Genomic DNA, 23,627 nt, shown 5'->3' with positions numbered 1-23,627 from the left:
TCATGCTCGAAATAGCAAAGAAAAGCCTAACAAGAAAGGAAAGACTAAACAACAAAGGAAAGTTTAAACAGCATAAGGAAGTCTAAACCGCATGCTAAAAATAAGACTAATCATGCTCAATAAACTAATAAGGGAAACAAATAAAACTAATACTGAATGCTTAGAATTCTAAAGAACTAAATTTACTGATTCTAAACATCTTTGAAGTTTGTTTCATTTGTTCCAAAAACTTATACTTTAATACTTCAAAATAATAATAAACTTCTTCTTGGGCCCGACATGGTACCAATTTATGTGCATCCTTAATAAGAGTCGAGGTAGCTAATCCCGAAACTACTAAGGTACTTCTAGGCGATCTTGTGCCTAGGGGCGATCTAGGAGCCCACCCAATGGACTTTGTGTCCGGTACATGCCATTTAAAAGTAAAATACTTATTTTCTTTTTAACTATAACTTCCTTATACTTGTTATTTTTTTTTGAACTCTTCTAATATAAAATGCCTTGGCATTTCCTCAAGCACCTTGCGTGTCAAAATCCCTAAAGTCTTGATTTTGGGATCTACTTAAGGCCTTGGCATTTTTCTTTCCTTTCTTTATCTTTCTTATACTTTTCTTAAACTCAAAATACTGTTAGGGTATTTTTCCTTATGCATCTATAAGTGAAATCAACTAGGTAACACACAATCATGCATATTTAAGGGAAATCTAAAGCCTTGTTCTACAATGCTATCCATAAACTATCTATTAGCAAATCTGCACTACTAAAGAAACTAAATACTTAAAGAAAATCTACACTACAATGCTTAACAAAATTCTGTACTGCAATGCTTAACAGAAATCTGCATTTCAATGTTAACTAAAAATCTGTACACTAATGCTTAATAAAAATCTGCACTAAAATTCTCACATGGCAATTATAAACCTAGAATTTCATATTCTAGTAACCGGCTGAGACCAAATGGAATCCTTGATATCGACACATCCAAGTACTTTAATTCTGAACATCAATTATGCCATTAAACTTATGGCCAGAAAGGAATTCTCAGTATAAAATCTATATTGATCAACATATAAATCTCTTTTCTCATCTTCTAAACTAACTTCTACTCTAAACTTACTACTTGCATATCTAAATTACTCACATACTTCTCACCTGTTAAATTCATTTACGTCAATTCAAATCATCTTTAGTCTTAATACATGATACTCACCAAAACAACATATTACATATGCTCCTCTTCACTCTTTCATTCACACTTCTGCACTAAAGAGATTACTCTACCTACTTCATCATAAAATAAACCAAAATCACTGCCAGGTCAACCTCCAATTAGCTTAATAACCAATACTTAATCCAAGTCATTCTATGTTCATTGCCTAATAGCAAAACAAAGGAAAACTAAAAGCTTAAATAAAAATCTAACTATATACTTGGAATAAAAGGCAGTTCGTTGCACAGATATATATATAAACTTAAACTGAAAATCTACATCTGAAATGTTTTCATGAAATCTGAAACTAACATGCTAAACTTAAAACTATAACTGCAGGTTAAATTAACAAAAGGAAAATGAATCGAGCAATCCGTTCATTGAAACAAAGCAGAGTCTCTATGTATAAACAGGATCCAGACAAGTAAGGAGAAGACACAACCTTATAGGCTAAATCCCAGTTACTGGGATAAGATCTTCCTTAAAGACTTCCTCGAAACTTATCCTACCATGTAAAGAACATCTCTAAACCAAAAGAAACAAGCAGCGTTCACGAAAATCACATTCGGAAATCCTAGAAAGCTCAATTCAATTCTTACTACTCGTTCAACAATAGCTATAAGTAACTACTGATACAAAGTAACTGTCTGCCCATCAGTAACTACTAGTGCAAACAAAGAACGATATCTGTCTGTCCATTAGTAACTACTCGTTCTAATAATCCCTAAAATCTGATTTAAGTTTCCTATGGCAGTAAACTTTAGAAACCAACCGAACAAAGCATAAGAACATGTTACTGCTGCTATCACAAATTGATACATGATACACTATAACAAACTAAGTAGACAGGAATCTGCACATTCTAAACTATTTCCAACAAAACAAGCATAAGGAAAGGATGCTTCTATTAAACTAAAAATCTGTTGAAACTAAAATTCTTGCAAACATGTTCACATCATAAAGCAACAGAATTCATTAGGCATGCTTCAACAACTAAAAGAAGGAGGTCAATCTGATCTGAAAGCAAGGAAAAACAAAATTCCAACATCCTCAATTCTCTACAACTAAAATCCAAATTCAAGCTATAAAGCTTGAGGTATAAAACCACATGCTTGAACTTTACCCATCCTGATCTTTCTTTGAAGGTCATGGCAGAATCAATGAATCCCATGGTCAACGAATAAAATTCACAAAAACATAGCTGCACTAGAAACCAAAACAGGATTCAAATCCAACCACACTGCATCAAAACCTGAACTACCCAAAAGCAACAGGAGCAATCAAATCTAAAAACTAAATCCAAAAAGGTGAACAAGGGACTAACAGCTAACAATAAGCTTCCTAAGGCTGATCATCTTCATTACTTAACACAAGACCAACCAAATTAGGCTTGCTGAAAACTTAAAACATAAACCTCTACAAAACTGATTCACAACTTGAACTTTTATAATCAAACCTATGTAGAACTCATCCACAGCTTATGTTTTAATGAAACAACAAAATTCGATGACTTTAAAACTCTACCTTGATCCGAGCATGCTTCAAAAACTACATCCCCAAACCACAATCCGTTCCCCTGTTCAGAACCACGACAGAAAACACAAGCAACTTCACAGCATACTAGATAATGAAGAAAACCAGATATGAAACCTTAACTCACGGCAGCAACAAAATCTTAAACATGTTACAACATACATGCAAAGAAGGAAAACCAAGCCTGAAACTTCAATTCACGGCAGGAAATCCTAAAGCCACAAATTCTACCGAAATCAAAGGATGAATTCGAGGAAGCGAAAACCACTCTTACCGCAGGTGAGTGAGCAACTTACCTCGGTTTCTTGGGCTCACAGCCGAAAGAAGGACTTCCTAGGGTTCGGGTGAGCTTGAAATCGTGGCCTCTTCCTCGCTCACGGCTTCCTTCTTGACGAGAGACCTCGGATCGACGAAGAACTCTCGGTGTTCGCCCTTCGCCGGCCGCTGGAAACGAAGATAGGGCTCTGTTTGTTTTCGCTCGGGCAGAAAATCGCCGACACGTCGTGAGAGGAGAAAGGATTCGGGAGAGGAATTAGGTCTCGGGTACGTTCCTAAGTTCTGTTCTTATAACTAGGGTTTTTATTAAATACTATACCTTAAATATATTTTGTTGCCTAATCTTTCAAGAAATACTCGCGGAACAGTTGGTTGGCTGCGTTTCCGCCGAACCCCTGGTCCTAGGTTCAAATCCTTAACCGAGCCTTTTTATTCCCCTTTTATTTTAAATGTTCTTAACTACTACTTAAATGTAATTCATCCTCTATTTGATCAGTAATGACCGCTGGCCCACTTGATTAGTTGGGTTTTGACCGAGTCAGAGGTTGCTGGTTCGAACCTCGACTTGGACATTTTTTGTCAAAACTTCTTTCGTTTAGTAAAAATACCAAACGACCTCCAAAAATTACATAAAAATACTCTAAAAATTTCTAAAAATCTCTAAAATTTTTCTAAAGCATTTCTAAATATTAATAAGGACTTTTAGGACTCTAAATATTGAAATTTGGGGTGTTACATGTACATGGTATAATTGTTTGTGGCAATGTATCTAATAAAATGCTTCATGGTATTCCATTTCCCAATAATTGCATGCGAGTCTCCATTGATGAAGCAGTAGAAAAATCAACACCTTTTCCATATCCAATTCCAAGTGAGTTTGAAGTAATTGGTGATGCTATAAGAACCCATGTGGCTTGGCCAAAACACTTGATAGTGAACCAAGATAAGGTATTTGTTATATTATATTTCAAATTAAATTGTCACTTTTTTATTAATCATCCTATCTAACTTGTTTATATTTGAAATTATTAGAAGCCTCAAAGGAAGAAATTTAAACAACCAAAAAAGAAACATACTTTGTCAATAAGTGTCCTAAGAGCATTACATATGTTATATTGTTATAGTAAGCGTGCTTTAGATGATGACAGATATATATCGGTGAGTTTAGATTATGATGTGTTTGATGATGATTATGAACTTCTTCTGCACCTTGAGGACACCATTCCTTTGTGTCATTTGGAGCCACTTTCAGGCAATTGTGTAGTTGACTACATATGATAAGTGATTAGATTTAGCAATTTATGCTCATAGTAAGATAGTGACACAATCATTGATGTGGTGTTTCTGCAAGGTTACTATAATCATGATCAGTCCATTTTTAGATATGATTATAGCAGGGTTACTGTAATCATGATAATCGTCCATTTTTAGAATAACTTTCATTTCTCAATCTACCTCTTCATTTTATTATGTTTGCAATGGTAGGCATCTTTATAAACAAATGCTGAAAGATAACAAGAGAAATTCAGATTTGTGAATCCACATAATATCCCATATATGGCAAACACTGCACATGACAAAAATGGTAAGGTTGAAAGGCTAAACCAAAGGGCAAGTCATTTGGTAGGCAGGCTGAGTGGTGCATCTGTAGATCAACTAGTATTAGTGCCATGTAATATCGGGTAAGTAAGAATTAAAACATCACTTTCAATTGATGTCTTTCGATAATTTATTGAATTATATGCACTAATTATGTGTTTGTGCATAGTTTCCATTGAATTCTCACTGTCATTGACCCTTACAATGAAGTTATTTATTTGTTGGATTCTCTAAACCAATGCATTCATGATGAGGATTGGAAATATATAGTGGAAATGTGAGTTCATATCTCTTTTTTATTAAGTATTTATGTTAATAAAAAACTCATATATAAAAAATCATTAACGTGTGAAGGGCCTTAAGATTGTTTAATTCAAACAAGGGAATGAAAGGTAGAAAAAGGCTATGTGGGAAGTAGTAAAGGTATGTGTAGTTATATATAACATATATTTTAATGTGTATATTTATCATTAATAATTTGTCTCTAATTACCATAGGCTCCTCGACAACAAGATGCCAAACAATGTGGTTATTATGTGATGCGATTTATGAGACAAATTGTTGAAGAAGTTGAAATTATCGAGAGAGATTCACTATGATCAATAGTAATATTTTCTTGCTTATGTCTCAAATTATTTGAAATAAACTATTTAAAATTTGCAAAGTCAATGTTGATTATTTTTATTTTCATTAACGTTCACAGTTCACACAAGCGGAGTATTCTCGGGAAGAAATTGATGAGGTGCGATCGGAGTTGGCAGAATGTATACAAGATCATATTTATGAGTAGGTGCGTTCAAGTTTATATAAGCTCATTGTTGGAATGTATACTAAAAGCCTAGCTTTTATATGAACATCTGTTTTGAAATATTTTGAAATGAGAATCAGTTTGGTCAAATGTTTGCATTTTATATTTATATATATGTCAATGCAGTTGTCTATTTAATTTATATTATAGATAACATGGTGTGTGGTGCCACACAGAAGATCATGTTATCGGTTCCTTATAAATTATAAATAGTAGCTCACAACCAAGATGGATTGGGACAGACCATTGGAACGGTTGTAGTATAATTTGGTATTAGTTTGTCTTGACTATAAAATTACACTAGTACACTATGTGTGTATTGAGCAGGACCATCTGAGGTTGTTTGATTTATACTGACTACATAAAAAAATAGAACCTCTGTTATTATGTGCGTCCTCTTAATCCCTATATAATAACAAGCACGTATACTTAGTATTTATTTCTTTAACTTATCAATGAGTGAGATTTATTCGTTAAATCAATAGGTCCAATGAGTTGGAAGATAGTATTATTTATATGGTGTGCTGTTGATTATAGAAGGAAACTGTGTCCTAATTATTTATGTTGATGATGTCCCCTTGAGGAGCTCATAAGGATTATCATGTAAACCCTGCAGGTGGACTTAGTCCGGCATGATAATAAAGTTGAGTGGTACTACTCTTGGAATCAGATGTTAATTAATTGGGTTGTCAGTAACTCAATTAATTAACGGACATACGATATCTTAAACACAGGGAGATTAATATACTCATGATAAGAAGGAGCCTATATTGTAATATGGGATTGGTACAGTAGTTCAATAATAATCCTTTAGTGGTATGAGTTATTATTGATGGACTTGGGTTGAGTGTTCGGGCCCAACATAGGAAGCCCAAGCCCATCAGGAGGCCTAACAATTCCTCCTCTAAGTCCCTGCTGTAGCCTCTATATAAAGCCTCGCATCCATCGATCCACAACTTGGTTTGGTTTAACTTAACTTGGTTTGGTTTAACTTGGTTTGGGCCGGCGACATAGTTAATAGAAAGGGAGATTTTTTTTTAACAGAATTCTATTAATTTTATTTCTTTGTAACCGATGGCAAGCCTATAAAAAGGAGTAGGTGGTGACCCCTAAAACCTATTTTTCTCTCTTCTCCTCCTTTTGGCCGGCGCCCCTCCCTTTCCTCCACACCTAGGGCCGGCGCCCCTCCCCTTCTCCTTTGCTAGGGTCGGCGCCCCCTTTATCCTTGGTGGTCGGCGCCCCTCCTCCTTGGTGGCTGGCGCCCCCTCCTCCTTGGTGGCCAGCGCTCCCTCCTACTTGGTGGCCGGCGGATTGGAGAAGAGGAAGAAGAAGAGAAGGAAGAAGATTAGAAGGTGCTCCATCCTAGAGCCCCTTTTGTGGCCGGTGGTTTGAATCCAAAGAGAGGAAGGGTGGTGTTGTCTTGGTAGATCGTCGCCCACACGACGTCTAAGAAGAGGAGAGGAATATGGTAGAAGATCAAGAGGTCTTTAGTTACAAAGAAAAGGTACAACTAGTTCTTTAATTCCGCTGCGTAATTAGTTAGTTTTCTTTGTATCATTTTTGGAATACCAACACAAGAGGGCAGTGAGCTTGTACTTCGATCAAGGTGTACTTTGATCATTTAAGAACTTGCTTGATTAATCAAATATATGTTTGATCGAACATGCGTGTTGCTAGGCAAAGTTCTGTTCCTGTACAATTTTTTTTGTACAGGGAAATTGAAACAGAACGGAATTCTAGCGCCATTCACTCATTACCATGTTTTAGCTAAAGTTTATGTAAGTTCATTATCTTTAGCAAGAAGCAACTTCTTACTTCTTTGGAATCCATTTTCAGTTATGCTTGTCTTTCCCTTCCAATGCTTAGTACATCTTATGAGATGCAATCTACCCTTGTTAGTTTTTTCATGCACTCTCATAGTTTCAATGGATTGGACATGGACATTGTAATCTCTTAGTTCTGTTTTGTGGAAGGTTTATGACAAATTGAATTTCCAGATACAGTAGCTTTTCTCTCTCAGATTATTACAGCTTAGATCACTATGTGAAAAATGACTTTTTACTTCGTTGATTACCTGAAGTAAAAGACCTGTTTTTACCGAAGTAGACACGCGTGTAGTAAAAAGATTCATTTTGCTTCGGATAAACTCCGAAGTCGTAGGCCCAGAAAAAATGAAGTCGTATTGGGTGTCGGGTTAGGACATATTACGAAGTAAAAAGTGCATATAACTTCGTCGATTTTTAAAAACACCGAAGTAATCAATCCTTTTCGACTTCATCGTTTAGTATTTGTTGTGAAGTAATACACCTACTTTAACTTTGGTAAAAAATGAAGTAATGGATTACTTTTACTTTATCATATATCGTTAATTCCTGAAGTAATTATCGATTAAATTACATTTAGCTTCGTTCTGGATCGAAGTAATAGATAGATACTACTTCGGAATTTTTGGTAATAACTGAAGTAGTTGATACTATTTTACAGCAACAAATTGTATTGCTTCGAAGTTATAAGTAGATTTTACTTCGGATTTTATGAATAAAGTGAAGTATTTTTTCTCTTTTTACTTCATTATTTTTAGACTTCAGTAATTTTGAGCATCACAAAAGGTAACTTCATAAGCCTTGATCAAAATAAGCCATGATTTCAGCATATGTTTATACAAAACAAATCTCCCTAAATATGATCAAAATAAGCCATAAAAAACCAAAAACATGTACTGGTTCATTCACACAACCTGCAATTCACTTCAAATACGAGTACACAAATTCACTCCATTCAATTCTCACTTCATCATATTGTGTCTGCGTATAGTACTGGTTCTTCACACAACCTGCAAACTGTAATTTAGAAAGAACCATCATGTTATGTTTTGTAACTGAAAACTTTAAATCAAAACACAATAAGTTGACAAAAAATCATGAATTAAATTAACAAAAGCATGATAAGACAAATAAATATGTATTGTTATATGCACTCTTATAGTAACAATAACATTTCATCAAATGTGCAATAAAAATGATCCAACAGTTTTTTGAACCTTAAGTTTTAGTAGTTCCAATTGCATGGTGATTAGATGCTCAGTTAAATTAATGTATTGCATTCTCAATTTCACATGCACTATGACAAAAAAGCAAAAAATTGTACAATGAGACTTGCTCAATAATCACACAACACGAAAGTACTGAATTAGCGGTGTGGACAGATAACTGGATCTTTCAAGTAGCCTAGCTGATATGTTGAACATTTTCTTATGGTAGCTTGGGCATGGTTCTCGTGGAGATGTCAGTATTCTACCCACCTTGGTCATAAATAATGTTCAATATCGAGGTATGACTTATGATCCCTTGTCTCTCATCTTAAAACATCTGAATTTCAACTCATAATACAGTTTATATTTTGATGCCTAAGGTTCTATTGGATTTGATTTAAACTAAGCACGTGTCTAGAAAGGTTTTATCATTGTTATTAGCAAATGACTAGTATTAATTAAAGGCATTTTATAACATTAGTGCTAATAGCAAGACTATACTTTTCTGTCCACAAAAAGGATAATTAGAGAGGAGTGCTGTGCTGAAGGCTATATGTGCAGGATTCAAGGAGTCTATCGAACCTCCTGTGTGCTTGAGTGGAGGTTTGCATGACTATTCATTTCTACTGAACTGCATGCCAAAACGAGTGGGTGGTTCATGCTTGCTTTATTCTTTTTTCATATATTGAAACAAATGAGTGCCTTAAATCAAATGGTGGTTGTTGGCAGCACACAAAATTAAATATCACAACCTGCAAGGTACTTTGTCATTAATCACATTGTTTATAGGCTTTGAAGTTGCATTTTAGATAAATTATGTCAATTTGAATTCTTTAGGATACCTTCAGAGGTAGACTCTGTGTATGCCCTATAGTGAATAATGTCCCATATCAAGGAGATGGGTACACATCCTGTGAAGGTAACTACTGCTCTAGAAATAAAAATAGTTGTTCCTTGACAGCCTTCTATATTCTCAATCATTGGCAAGCAGAAATTTAATAGTTTATTAGGTCTATAAGGTAACCATGCCCAAATCAGTTACTAATTTCCCCCAGCTACTAATAGAACTATGCATAACACAGTTTTGAATAAAACCATAAACAGGGTGTCATCTAAGGGCGAGGAAAAAAAAGAAGGAAAGAAGCCATATCAAAGCATGAGAAGAAAGCAGTAGCAGGGCGTGAACGATTTGATTCAGTATGTGCATTCCTGTTCAAAATGGAAGAAATTCACACACCTTCCTCTCCAACTGTAGATCCTCACATTCAACAATCTCTTTCATGTACCGCATGACACAATATCCACATTCAACACAACCTTGTTGTTTGAGATTACCCTAATGAATCAAAGTTAATGCAAAGTGAAAAACCAAATATATAAGAACCAGGAATGCATGTTTTCAATAAGACATACCGTCAACTGTTTGAAAGTTGGTCGTTTTGGATTACCCCTCATACAAAGGTACGTCCTCACTCCACTACATTGTAAAAATAGAACTTATTTCATTTCATATTTGCTAATCAATCTATTCACAATCTACATAATCTAAAACATACTTGCACACTGTATTTTCCAAGCGTTATCTCGGTTCCTATTACCCATTGAGTCCAACAAATAAATTGTATCTTTGTCCTCGTTTATAACGGTCAAGATCCAGTTGTTCCTGCACGATTGCCAATATATAGCTAAGCTACTATGTATTAGGAATTGAGCAGGGATTAAAAATATACCCAGTGTTGTATGGGATAAGGCATATGCTGTCTCCGTTTGATGCTTTCAACTGATTAGCAATGTGTTGTGAAGAGCTACTGCCATCTTGAGCGGCTGGTATTTTGTTGGGATCCACAAACGACACATACTCAGCCTTGTTTGTTTCCTTCAAGTACTTGTACAAGTAACTGCATTCAAGTAATAAAAAACATGGTTACTTAAGACATGAACTCATGCAAAGAGAAGAATTGTATATAAGACATAACTTACCCCATGTAAACCAAAATTTGCCTGGACCCTATCTCTCTCATTTCCATACAGCGCATGACATCCTCTCTCAACAACGATGTACTCACATTACGTCCAAACATGGCTTCATCAAATTCTATAGGAATGGTCTCCTCCTCAGTCATCAGTCTAACAACAAAAGAATACAAAAACTTGCATGGCATTGGTAGAGCACTTTCAACTTCCTTGAATTTATTTTTCTCATCAGGAACCTCCAAAATAGCAAATGGTGGTGCAGGTTTCTCCTTTTTCTGTAATTTTAAATAATTGTAGCAAAATATATAACTATAGCAACAGAAAAGTGAACTGAAAATACCTTTGTCGTCGGAAATATCACCAATTCTTTTGGCCATCCAACCACAGTTCCAACAGCATCTACCATTACTGTTGGTCCCGACTTAAGTGGAATTGGAAGCTCTGCTTCCTCCTGTAAAACAACATCAACAGACACCTTTAAGTTGCCTTCCCCAAGTGGAGCATTGTGCAGCATTACATTTGGGCCTCCGTCGGATACTATCGTGCCATATGCCACCACATTCCCCTTATTCTTCAGAGCCAAATGACATTTTTTCCCCTGAACAATAAGATATTATCTTTTAATATCTGAAGCTAGGAAACAAATTTAATGTACCAAATATAATACAAAACCTCATTGAATGAATTGTCGCATTCAAAAACTTCCACATCATCTTCCAATATTTGAACTGCCATGTGCGATGACTTGTTAGATGCTACACGTTCAGAAACTTGATCACTTGTTTCTGGCATAAATCGAGCAAGAAGAGCCTTCAGTTTTTCAACTTCAGCTTTCAAACTCTTTGTTTCCTCCGCTTGCTCTTTGAAGTTTTCAGCCAAAGCCTTTAACACCAACTCCCTCTTCTTCCTTGGAGTTTTGAAGTAGACTTGGGGCTTCACAAATCCCCCTACACCTCTAACCCTTCCGTAAGGTTCTTGGCTCCCTAATGCAGTAGTTAATACGTCATTGCTTCCAGAAGATATGAACTCTCCCATCTTTTTTTTGTCCAACAAATCGTCCTAAAAATATGGAGGTAACATTAAATATCCAATGAAGACACTTTTTTCACTTATTATGAATGAACTCGAAATAAAACTAAAATAATACAATTTTTTCAGCAACTTCAGCAGTCTCTGTATTTGTGATGTTTCCGGATTTGTCTTCACGGGCCTTACGCCAAAGGAATGACCTATCAACTTCCTCATCCTCCCTGAATATTTTTCTCTGCCTCTACAATTCCAAAAAACGATCATTTAAAACATGACGTACTACATGAAAAGGATAATATAATGTTCCATGGATTACCAATTCAGTCTCTAATCCAATGTATCCCTTGCGAGACATTTTGTGATGATACTTGCAATTGCTCGCCCGTTCCTTTTGTTTTTCATGAGTGACCTATGTCATGTAAAAAAAGAGTAAATTTTTAGAAGAATGGCTAGAATTTAAAAACAATAGGATGGAGTATGATGAACTTATTATATATATTCCTGCTGTACATGAACTTATTATATATATTCCTGCTGTACAGAACTTCATTTTGTTAATTAAATGCCCTAAATGTTTTAAATCTTGGTGCATATAATAATTTAAATATAACATGATAATATCATCAAGTACCTCCCAAGATGGATGTAGCCTCTCATCGACAAAAGCTTTCCAAATTGCAGATGGGATCTGATACTGCTCCGGTGGTGACCTCAGTTTTTCAGGATTATCTCTATATGGCCAGACAAACCTACTCTTGAGTTTGTTTTTGAAGTCTCTCCATTTCTGGCCTGCTGAACTCATCACTGCCGCCTCGCTTTGAGGTGCTAAGTCGAAGACATTTTGTAACACACAGCAGTAATTACTATCAGTTTGTATATTGAAAAAATCACAATGAAAAACATAAGCAATCTCATAAGGAAGTGTATTATTGGATTATACTCACCGATATTTCTTCCCACACTTTCTGTTTCATGTTCTCTGGAACAGTGGACCATGACTTTATGTTAATAGGCACCATGGATCTAACAATAGAGCCTATGAAAGATTGTAGTGCCTTCCCATTTTCATTGTACACAGGTCGTCCCATGTCATCATATTCAATCGTCGACTTTTTTCCCCATCTTGCAGCAGCAATAAGTCTGCACATTGATGTAGGCCCCCGAGTCTTCTTCTGCCCAGTAATAGGAGGTTCTTCTATTTCAGTCTCTCCTCGTAGCTCTGCAGCTGCTAACCCATCAGCATCTTGGTGTAGTTCGGTGTCCTCAACTACACGTGGCTCATCATATTTTGCTATTTTTTGCTATTTTTCGCTATTTTTTAGGACGCATTTTTCTTTTCCCTGCATATAGGAAAATAAATGATGAGATAATGGTATATAAAGTTTGCAGTGAAAATATAATAAAAGAAGACGTGATACAAATAATAACATTAACACATACAAACAAGTAAAAATAATACTAGTAAAAACAATAAATATTAATGCAGATGACATAAAAGTGGAAAACATCATTTTTTCTTGTTTGTTACAAAGAAACCCTCTTTAGAAATCTAAAGTATCCTTCATGTGTAGGAATACAATGAATATCAACATTATCAATTGGTCGAGCTTCGGGAATTTTGGTCCAAAGATCCTCTTCTCCCTCGTAACATCTATTTGGAACTTGAAGCACTATTGACCACCCTTTGTTCAGTGGGTCAGCAACATAAAATACTTGTCTAACTTGACTTGCAAGCACAAATTCATCCTTCTGGTGGCCTCATTTGTTCAGATTAACTAAGGTGAAGCCACATTCATCATTGTATTGTATTCCTTTGTCATTTGATACCCATGCACACTTGAAAAGAGGAACTTGAAATTGATGATAGTCTAGTTCCTATATCTCTTCAATAACTCCATAAAAAGTCACATTCTCTAACACGGGATTCTTATCTTTGACACTACAAACAAGCATCGTGTTGGCAAGTAGAGAAACACCACTGTTTTGACAAACTTTCTCATCATCCCGCTCTTTTGTTTGGTATAAATTGCCATTTATGACATAGCTATCACACTTTAAGACTCGCACACGTGGTCCATGGGCCAACCATCTCAATGACGATGTCATTCCACCATTGCAACTATCGATTTCAACAGCCACCTGACATGCATTCCTATTAATTAGTGTGATCAAAACAATGATTAACAAATATTGTATGTTAGCATCTTCTACATCACCTTTGCACGAAACCAGTCAATGAACCTCTTATTATGAGCATCTTGTATCCACCTTGCATCTTTCTGTCTCTTGGGAAACATTGTCTTCAAGAAGGATTTGTGTTCACTGAAGAATTTTACTTCTAAAGTTTTATTTTCATGAATACATATGGACTGCCAAGTACATATAATTATTAGTTATGCAGTACACTTACATAATGTATGGAGATATTTCTTCTGTATTTTCTAGAACAGTCAAGTGTGCTTGTTGGAGATCAATTTGTTGGACGATGATTGATGAATTGCTTGCTGAGAATCTAGGAATGCTTGTGTTTGGGTCACGTAGTGATTTAGGGACCCCAACAGGATCAAGGTCATTGAGATATTCTGAACAAAATTCAATTGCTTCTTCTGCTGCATATCTCCGAACAATGCAACCTTCCGGATATTTTTGACTGCCTACGTAACTTTTCAACACCTTCATGCATCTTTCAAATGGGTACATCCATCTGAAGTAGCCTGGTCCACATAATTGGACTTCACGAACAAGATGATCGAACTGTTAAGTGGAGCATGATATCGAAGAAAGAAGGGGGGAAATACTGCTCCAATAAGCAGAGTGTAACGATCAAGTCAGATTGCAGCTTATCTAACTTGGCTACATCGATAATCTTGCAACAAATATCTTTGAAGAAGAAGCATAATCTTATGACATCATATCTAACATATTTTGACAGAGAATTACGTATGACTATTGGCAGGAAGTGCTGCATTATAACATGAGAATCATGTGATTTCAAGCTACTCAGCTTCATCTCATCCATGCAGACAAGATTCTTCATGTTTGATGAGAAACCTTCCGAAACCTTTATATCCATTAATGACCTACATACTTGTAATCTCTCATTTTTTGTGAATGAGCATGCTGCAGGAGGTAGATATGTTCTTTTCTCATCAATTTTAGGAGCCAATTGAGGCCTAATTCCCATCTGAACCATGTCCAACCTAGCTGCCACATTGTCCTTGGTTTTTCCCTTGATGTTCATCAAAGTATTAATCAGAGACTCGAAAACGTTTTTCTCAATGTGCATAACATCGAGACAATGCCTAACATGTAGGTATTTCCAGTATGGAAGATTGAAAAAAATTGACTTCTTCTTCCAACATTTACTGAAATTTGTAGCTCCAACATACTTTTCTTCTTCAATGTCTTCCATAATATTCTCCTTTGCTTTTTTCCTTATTTTCCCCTTCACACTTGTTTTCTTTCCAAACTCACATGTTATGTCTGAAAGCTTGTCAAACAACTTAATTCCAAATAATGGCCTACCTGCTTCACCAAGTTCCTCCATGCCATTAAACTCCTTTATTTGCCTCCGATATGGATGAAATCGTGGTAGGAATTGTCTATGCCCAGCAAATGACATTTTCTTCCCATTTTGTAAGTGCTTTGCATAAGTATCCTCACCACATATTGGGCATGTGTAATAACCATGTGTAGTACATCCACTAAGGTTACCATATGCAGGAAAGTCGTTGATGGTCCATAAAAGAACTGCTTTAAGAGTGAAAACCTCCCTTCGATAAGCATCATAAACTCCATCAACTCCTTCCCACAACAGCTGCAAATCATCAACCAGAACCTCAAGGTAGATGTCGATATCGTTTCCAGGCTGTTTCGGCCCTGAAATGAGCATCGTTAGCATGATGAATTTCCGTTTCATGCACATGTCTGGAGGCAAATTATATGTGGCCAGCATGATTGGCCAGCAACTGTAGCGACTACTAAGATTGCTGTGAGGATTAATTCCATCGGCTGCAAGTGCCAGGTGAATATTTCTTGCCTCACTTCCAAAGTCGGGCCACATATGATCCACCAATTTCCATGACGGTGAATCAACTGGATGGCGTAACTGACCAACAACTCTTGTGCTATCTGCATGCCATGTTAAATTTCTGGAAGTTTCTAAAGATTTAAACATGAGCTTAAATCTTGGTATGGGAGGGAAATACCAAACCACTTTGGCAGGAACACCTTTCTTCTCAACATTTTTCTTGGTTAGCTTCCATCTTGATAAGCCACATTTCGGGCAGCTTACACAGTCTTTATATTGTTTCCTATAAAGGATGCAATCATTGGAACAAGCATGAATCTTTTCATGACTCAAAGCCAAACAACTCAACGTCTTCTTTGCTTCATAAATTGACGATGGTAGATTGTGGTTATCTGGCAGCATGCCCCCAAAATCTGCTAGTAGATCTGAAAATAGAGCATCACTCATCCCATGCCTTGCTTTGGTATTGTATAGTTTTACAAGTGCACTCAACTTTGTGTAACGTTTGCATCCCTTATACAATGGCTTCTCTGCTTCCTCCAAAAACTTCATAAATGCTTTTGGATTTTCTATATGGTTATCATACGCTGCCTCACACAAATTAACAGTTTCAAAATCATCATGACAATTATCAGTTGGCTCTTGGTTGACACTCGAATTTAATCTATCCTTCTCCGCAGCCTCGCCATGCCAAATCCAATTCAAATAATTTTTACTGAAACTATTGAAGTAAAGATGCTCCCGAATCCACATAACCGCTCCCTTTTTAAGATTCATACATTTGCAACAAGGACAATGAATTAAATTGGGGTCGATATGTGGATTCTGCAAACAACTTCTAATGAATTGTTCCACACCCTCCTCATACTCTTTGGACCTCCTATCTAAGTAAATCCAGGATTTATCCATTATAGTACAACAGAATCCCAAGAAACTTCTTCAGAATTATTGTGCTAAAATTATTTACCGCTAGCTCAATGTGTTCTTTGATCAAAACCTGAAGATACTACATATATGTTAAGCAAACGTTAGAGTAAGACTGCAAAAAGGTAGTCAAATTCATATCGAGCACAGTTCCATATTTTATACTCATTCCAACAGTTGTCAATATTTTCTACTCATCATGAAGAAAAATAATGCGTATTTTGTACAATATGTGGATATATAAAGAACGAAAGCATGGCACCAGTTGAATTTCCAAACACTTGTCTTTTTTCGAACATGCACACTCAATCATTTGACATATGAACGCTCTTAAATAGATTGAATCTATTGGGTTGTCAGCAATCCAGTGTCGGAGACCATTCAACCTGATAGTAGTAAAAGAAAACCCCTCTAATTTCTAATTTTAAAGTTAGTTTTTCATAATCATGCTGTTGTGACTGTTGAAATTTGTGATGGAAGCAGTTTTGAGTTCGTTTAATCCAATTGTAACCAAATTTCTTGAAATTTATGGTGGTTATAAATTGTTCATGGATGGAGCATTTCAGAATGTAGGAGATATGCTGGGTTGCATTTGTACAAGTTGTGTGATACATTTTCAGAGAGCTTACACAAGTTTTTTTATTAGAACTTTTTTTGTCATCCTGAGGAGTTAGGAAAGGTTTGAGATGTAACTATAGAAAGTGTGAATAGTAATTTTATTTAGTTTTATTGTATTTTTACTCATATTTTTTTTAGCCAAAGATTTACTTTGAATTTTATTAAATTATTTATCTTAAGTGGTATCATAGTTAGAAATTGTTAAATTAAAATGTTGTATTTGTGCTGGATGAAGCAGTTACACATTTAATCTCAATAAGTGATAGCATAGTTGAGATTGTCTGATTCTGAAATGCTGTATTTGGGATCTTCATAGTGGATGAAACAGGTAGCACAAAGACAAATTATGTTAGGATGGTGAGAATTTACTTGAACTATTAGTGAATGTTGTATTTAAAAGTTATTATCATCATCTACCTAGTGGAGAAAATGCTAAGCTATCTTATGCCAAAGAGAGTAGCAAATAATAGAGAGATGTAATCATTCTTTATCAAATTATACCTAGTGTGGATCGAGTATACAACACAAGGCATTAGATAGAAATTGGATGCATCTCTGTTTTATTTCAATCCATTTCAAGAGGACAAAGATAAAGTATCTGATCACATTTTAAAAGATAAGCTGAAACTATTACATATATTTATATACAGAAAGGAGGAATTCATCATCAAGATTTGAATAGGAGTGTAGTGGTCACCGAGAGAGCAAGGACAAAATAGAAATTATAAAGGTGAGTGTTCTAGCAATATTGATTTGTATATGAATGTTGATGGTTGCTTAGCAAATTGTCTGAACAAGGAAACAAAAACACACATTAGTTACATTAGTTTTTGCTATCTCATGGGAAAACAATCCATCTTTTATAGTTGATATTTAAATTCAACTGGTGCTATGCTTGCTTGCATTAGGAGGCAGGTATTTTTTTTTTAAGAAAAATTAATACATGTGGAACTGAGATTTTGAGGGACAACTTGAAGGAGTAAGAGTACAACACATGTCTTACTCTAACTTGAAAGCATGTGTATTTTTAGGTAATGACCTCGTAAACATAGAGACTGAAAAAAAAGCAAAAAAAATTTCCAAACACTTGTCTTTGTTGGAAGAATAGCACCAAACCTACAACAAATTGGAGACCATCTAAAACATGATTTTGCAAAATAAAGGAGGAGAAAAAGAAGAAGAATAAGAAAAAGAAATCGAAGGAAAGAAAACATACGGTATATCTCAAACACTTGCAACCTAAACCCTGCGTAAGAAAGTTCAAGTTGTCAAACCTTATTTCGGAAGCCCTAACGAGGAAACCTTCATCTCTGTTGCCTAAGACTCCAAATCGGAAGCCCTAACGAGGGGGAACGGAGAGGACTGAAATGAAGGGGAAGGAAGAGGAGGTCCAACAACTCAATTTCGGCAGAGGGAAGCCCTAACCCAAGAAAACGAAAAAGTGGGGGGAAATAAAAGTGGTCTCAAAATAAAAGTTAACTCTTGTACTATTACTTCGGAGTAAACACTAAAAATTGTTTTCACGACATTACTACTTCGGTATTTAACAACTTTCCGAAGTAATAGCTTATTTCAGTTTAAAGCGAAGCCCGTGTTTTTAAATCTGCGAAGTCTATATTTGTATATACTTCGTCGGTTTTTTCAGCTATACACTTTTACTTCGTATATTTAAATTGAAGAAGTAAATTGTGGCAAAGTAAAAAGTGATTTTTCACATAATGGATACAGGAATACCTGTCCATTTGCTGACTATTTCTGCAATGTCATTTCCAGATATAGGAATACCTGTCCATTTGCTGACTATTTCTGCTGTCACAGCCAACCCTTTGTTTCAAAGCATTTTAATGTTATTGATCCTTCAAGGACGAACAACAATCTTGGACAAAGTGTGAGCAAAGGTAGCTTGATTTCTTAGCTTTCCTTTGCTAATGATATCATTTTGTTCCATTTTAAGTAACATTCAACATAGTCTGTTTGTTCTTTATGCTCATATCAAGATTTGTTGCTTTAAAATTTTAGTTCAATTTTTACAATTGCTATAAACTTATATTTGGTAGTAAACAAACTAAATGGAGGAGCTAAATGATGGGGGTTATAAATTAACAATCATTTGACTTGAATCTTAGCACATCAAAGTGTACTGTTTTAGTTGGGCATCGAAACTACTCCGACAAGGAACAAGTACTTTAAACCATGATTTGTACCTATCTCATAGATAAGTTTTGTGTAAGTGATATTGTGCAATTGAAGATGGACAGTCTGGAATCAGATGGTATACATGGCTTTGTCTTTTTAACCGTAAATGCCAACTAGATTGCTATCACTAGAAGTTGTCAATCTGAACTTCTTGTTTAATTTTATGCTATAAGGGATCTATTTTGGTACTTCTTGTTGGTTTTACATATTGCTGCCTTCTCTTTACAGCAGAACTTTTTATGCCGCTAGAAGGTTTTTTCATTTAGTTGTGAATTATGATTTCATTTTTTATACTCACCTGCTCACACTTGTTAAATCAACGATAAAAGAATGTACATATGTGGTAAAAAGGCGATTCGCTCGCCCCCAGCGCCCCCGCCAACCCGTCCCTAGGCCAACACGGAAGAGGTAAATCACGGGTGACTACTAGCCATTAGTGCAAATGACCAAGACATGGGGGAAATTATGCTCGGTCACGTCGAGTTTCGACCTCAAGACCTCATGTGATAACACCCCATATCATAATCATCGCACCGTCCCGAGGGGACATAAAAGAATGTACATATGATGCATAGTCTAATGCATGCATTTTACCTTTTATTAGTTGATTAAATTGTGCATATACATTAAGGTTAAGTTTTGCTCTAGAAATTTGGAAATTCAATTAGTCCATGTTCATCTGTCCATCTCTTGCAATTATGAAGCATGGCATTCTACATTCTCTACAAATAACTGTTGGACGAACAGTCCACAAACTGCATTGTGATTCGTTTGTGGATTGTTATGGCCGTAACATCTATGCTTAGCTTGTTGATTCTTGTTTCATGATCTCTCGTCTAAACTATAAAATTTTAGACTTTTTTCCCTTCATAGATGATGTTCTTGAACAAACTTTGATTTCGCAGATAGACCTTTTAGTTTCATGGAAATCTACATTCGCATAAGAGTTGAGTGAAATCTAGATATCAAAATATTGTCTAGTGAAATGTGGAACAGTTTGACAATTCTAGTGCTATGATCAGTGGATGAAACATTGATGAGCTCATTCCAAATTCTAAAGCCTGCTGCTTCTGTAAAGAAAAAGTTTAGTTTTGGTACTACATCTAGAACGGGAACCCTTTCGTAGTGTTGTTGCACATACTAAAGAATTCATTCTGTTGGATTAAGGTATTAGGCATTTTATTTTATTCTGAATGAAGGTTCCTGAAATTTTCATCACAGTTAAAGCTAGATTTAGTATCTAAGTAATTAAACATAAGCTTCTAAAGAATACAAAAAAAATAAACCAAGTTCACAATATAATATATTATTCGATAAGATTATTTTGTCTTTCTCAATCCAGATTTTCTCATTACTATATGGTGTGAACTGTGACCTTTGTTTTCAGTTTTAAGAGTGATTTTTTTTTTGCATAATACTGATGGTATTGTTTTCTGTAGCAGATACACAATGGTATGTGTTTTGTCCCAATCTTAAGCTGACAATCCTTTTTGAGTATATCTAGTAGAAGTAAGCATGCAGATTGTTGCATTTGAGGCTGGCTATCTATTTGTGCTTTCTTTCGTGCTCTAATACCAACCTGTAATGCCCGCCCTTCCCCTACTGATAGTAAGGGCGGCGCTACGCGAACATACATACATGTGCGATCATTGCAGCGGAAGAATTTAAAATTTAAATTATACATGGAGGACTATATAATCATGTAAATATATTAAACATGTGAGCATACTTAGCATTCATGTGCGTAACTTAATTTAATATTTAATCACTGAATATAACATAGAATTCAAGCATAGTTTAGTTATTTTAACATTCAAGCATGATAAAAAGGTTCTTAGCAATTCTTTAACTAAACCAAGTGCCTATTAGTTCAAGATTCATGGAAATAATAAAAAGAGATAGTCAAGTAGCAAACATTAAAAGCATCAAGTAGAAAATCAAGTTAACATGCAAAACTTAGAACATGCATAAGTCTTGAAACACAAAACAGATCTCTTCCACTATGCCACTGCCACACACATCCTTTGCCCCTCCTGCTGCTCCCTTTAGTTTAGCCATTCTTTACCCTTTTCTGTAGTACAAGGAAAAGTAAAACTATAAGCACATAGGCTTAGTAAGATCATTTCCTACTCACAAAAACATACATCATGAAATTGATATAGGGTAATGACATATTCATCTAATCAACACATAGATTTAACATTTTGCATAATAGCATAAAGTAGTGTCATACTCATTTGGCAAATCATAAACATAGCATACGAGAGCATAAGCATAAGGTAGTAGCATGTTCATTTAGGCATCATAGACATATCACAAGAGAGCATTTTCATGAAGCATAAAAATCAAATAGCATGAAATAAGTATATGAAAAAATGTTCTTTTGAAAACATATATCATATATGTACTTAAATATAAATCTCAACATGAGGGCCCGACATTGTACCACATACATTAATTGCGTGCATCCCTAAATAAATCCGAGGTAGCTAATCCCAAACCTACTAGGGAACTAGGCCCGTGCTTCGACCTAGGGGCAACGTAGGAGCCCATCCCCTGGACCATGCTTAGGGTCCGGTATAAGCCATACAAAAGTAAAATAGCATATCATGTTCCTTGTCATATCATAAAGAGTGCTCTTAACCCCAACTTATAGGGAAGCAACTCTTAGGCATTTCATCATACATAAGCCTTGCATAAACATAACATGGTGACATAAGGTTCACATATCACATAGCATATCATAGAGAGTCATTATCATGCATAGATGGAGTTTTGAATTTTCTACAAACCCTGATTCCATGTCTTGGCCGAAACTTACAAGACAAGAATGAAACTTTAAACTAATATCACATAATACATGGCATAGCAAGTAAGACTTTTACAAGCATAAATGAGTTTCTAACCCTAATTTCAAGTCTTGGCCGAAACCTATAAAACATGAATCTAGGTTTCTTTTAAGCAACTTTAAGCATGAAACTTTAAACTAATATCACATAATACATGACATTGCAAGTGAGACTTTTAGCAAGCATAAATGAGTTTCTAACCCTAATTTCAAGTCTTGGCCGAAACCTATAAAGCATGAATCTAGGTTTCTTTTAAGCAATTTTAAGCATGAATAGCATCTTAATAACATCCCATAACATATTAGATATCATGAGAGAAAGCATAAGCAGGTCTAATTGGAGTTAAAACTTCTCTAAGCCTTTTTTTTTCTTCTTGGTCGAAACTTCATGGGCAGGATCCTAGGTTTTTAAGCAACATCAACCATGAATAACATCTTAATAACATCACATAACATATTAGGTATCATGAGAGAAATCATAAGCATGTCTAATTGGAGTTAAAACTTCTCTAAGCCTTTTATTTCTTCTTGGCCGAAACTTCATGGGCATGATCCTAGGTTTTTAAGAAACATCAACCATGAATAACATCTTAATAACATCACATAACATATTAGGTATCATGAGAGAAAACATAAGCAAGTCTAATTGGAGTTAAAACTTCTCTAAGCCTTTTATTTCTTCTTGGCCAAAACTTCATGAGCATGATCCTAGGTTTTTAAGCAACATCAACCATGAATAGCATCTTACTAACATCACATAACATATTAGGTATCATGAGAGAAAACATAAGCAAGTCTAATTGGAGTTTAAATTTCCTTAAGCCTTTTATTTCTTCTTGGCCGAAACTTCAAGAGTATGTTCCTAGGTTTTTAAGCAACATAAAAAAAACAACAACAAAGAAAACTACTTGTACTGCAGGTGAGGGGAATACTTACATCCTCTTGCTTGGTTTACTAAGAAAATACCCTTTGGTGGAGAAGAAGAAGAAGACTTTTCGCTTCTAGAACTCCCTTTTCCTTATTTTGCTTGTAAGAAGAAGTATGTTTTTAAGGACTTCTCTTTGTGAAATTTTTCCTAGGAAGAAACCTTTAGCTTGAATTCGGTAATGGGAGAGAAGAGGCTTAGGCTTTCGGTGGAGGGAGGAAGAAGGAGGAAGAAAAAGAGTAACTTTTCTTTCTCTTACTTCTATTTATTCTAAATGAAGGGAGAAAGGGAAAACCACCTTTTCATTCCCTTACTTTATTTTCCCTAAATGAAGGGAGAAAGGAAAATGAACTTTTCATTCTAAGTGAAAGGAGAAAATAAAGATAAACTTTTCCTTCTAAGTGAAGGGAGAAAGGTGTCCCTTCACTCTCCCTACCCTTAACTACAATTTCCCTTTCCTTCCTAAAAACATTCCCTCTTGAGCTAATGGTTCTCCCATACCACATAAAGCTTTGTCACTTACTAAAAGGTTCAAGGCTCGAACCTTGGCCATGCTTCTTTTTGGTTCTATTTTCTCTTATATTATTTTTTTTTTTGAAAGAGTCCACATAAAGCCCATTCTAATC

General features: G+C 35.4%; 1 long non-coding RNA gene across 1 annotated transcript; it reads right to left on the bottom strand.

Moving 5' to 3' along the window:
* Nucleotides 1-9,735: 9,735 nt before the first annotated feature.
* LOC122053519 lies at nt 9,736-10,260 on the bottom strand. The gene is made up of 3 exons (XR_006132217.1): nt 10,188-10,260; nt 9,871-9,934; nt 9,736-9,793 (listed from the first exon to the last, which is right to left on the bottom strand). It is a non-coding gene; the product is annotated as an uncharacterized LOC122053519 (long non-coding RNA).
* Nucleotides 10,261-23,627: the final 13,367 nt, after the last annotated feature.

The sequence above is a fragment of the Zingiber officinale genome, chromosome 3A (assembly GCF_018446385.1).
Source record: "Zingiber officinale cultivar Zhangliang chromosome 3A, Zo_v1.1, whole genome shotgun sequence".
Taxonomy (NCBI): domain Eukaryota; kingdom Viridiplantae; phylum Streptophyta; class Magnoliopsida; order Zingiberales; family Zingiberaceae; genus Zingiber; species Zingiber officinale.
The sequence above is the reverse complement of the archived record's forward strand: the minus strand, read 5'-3'. Positions and strand labels throughout refer to the sequence as shown.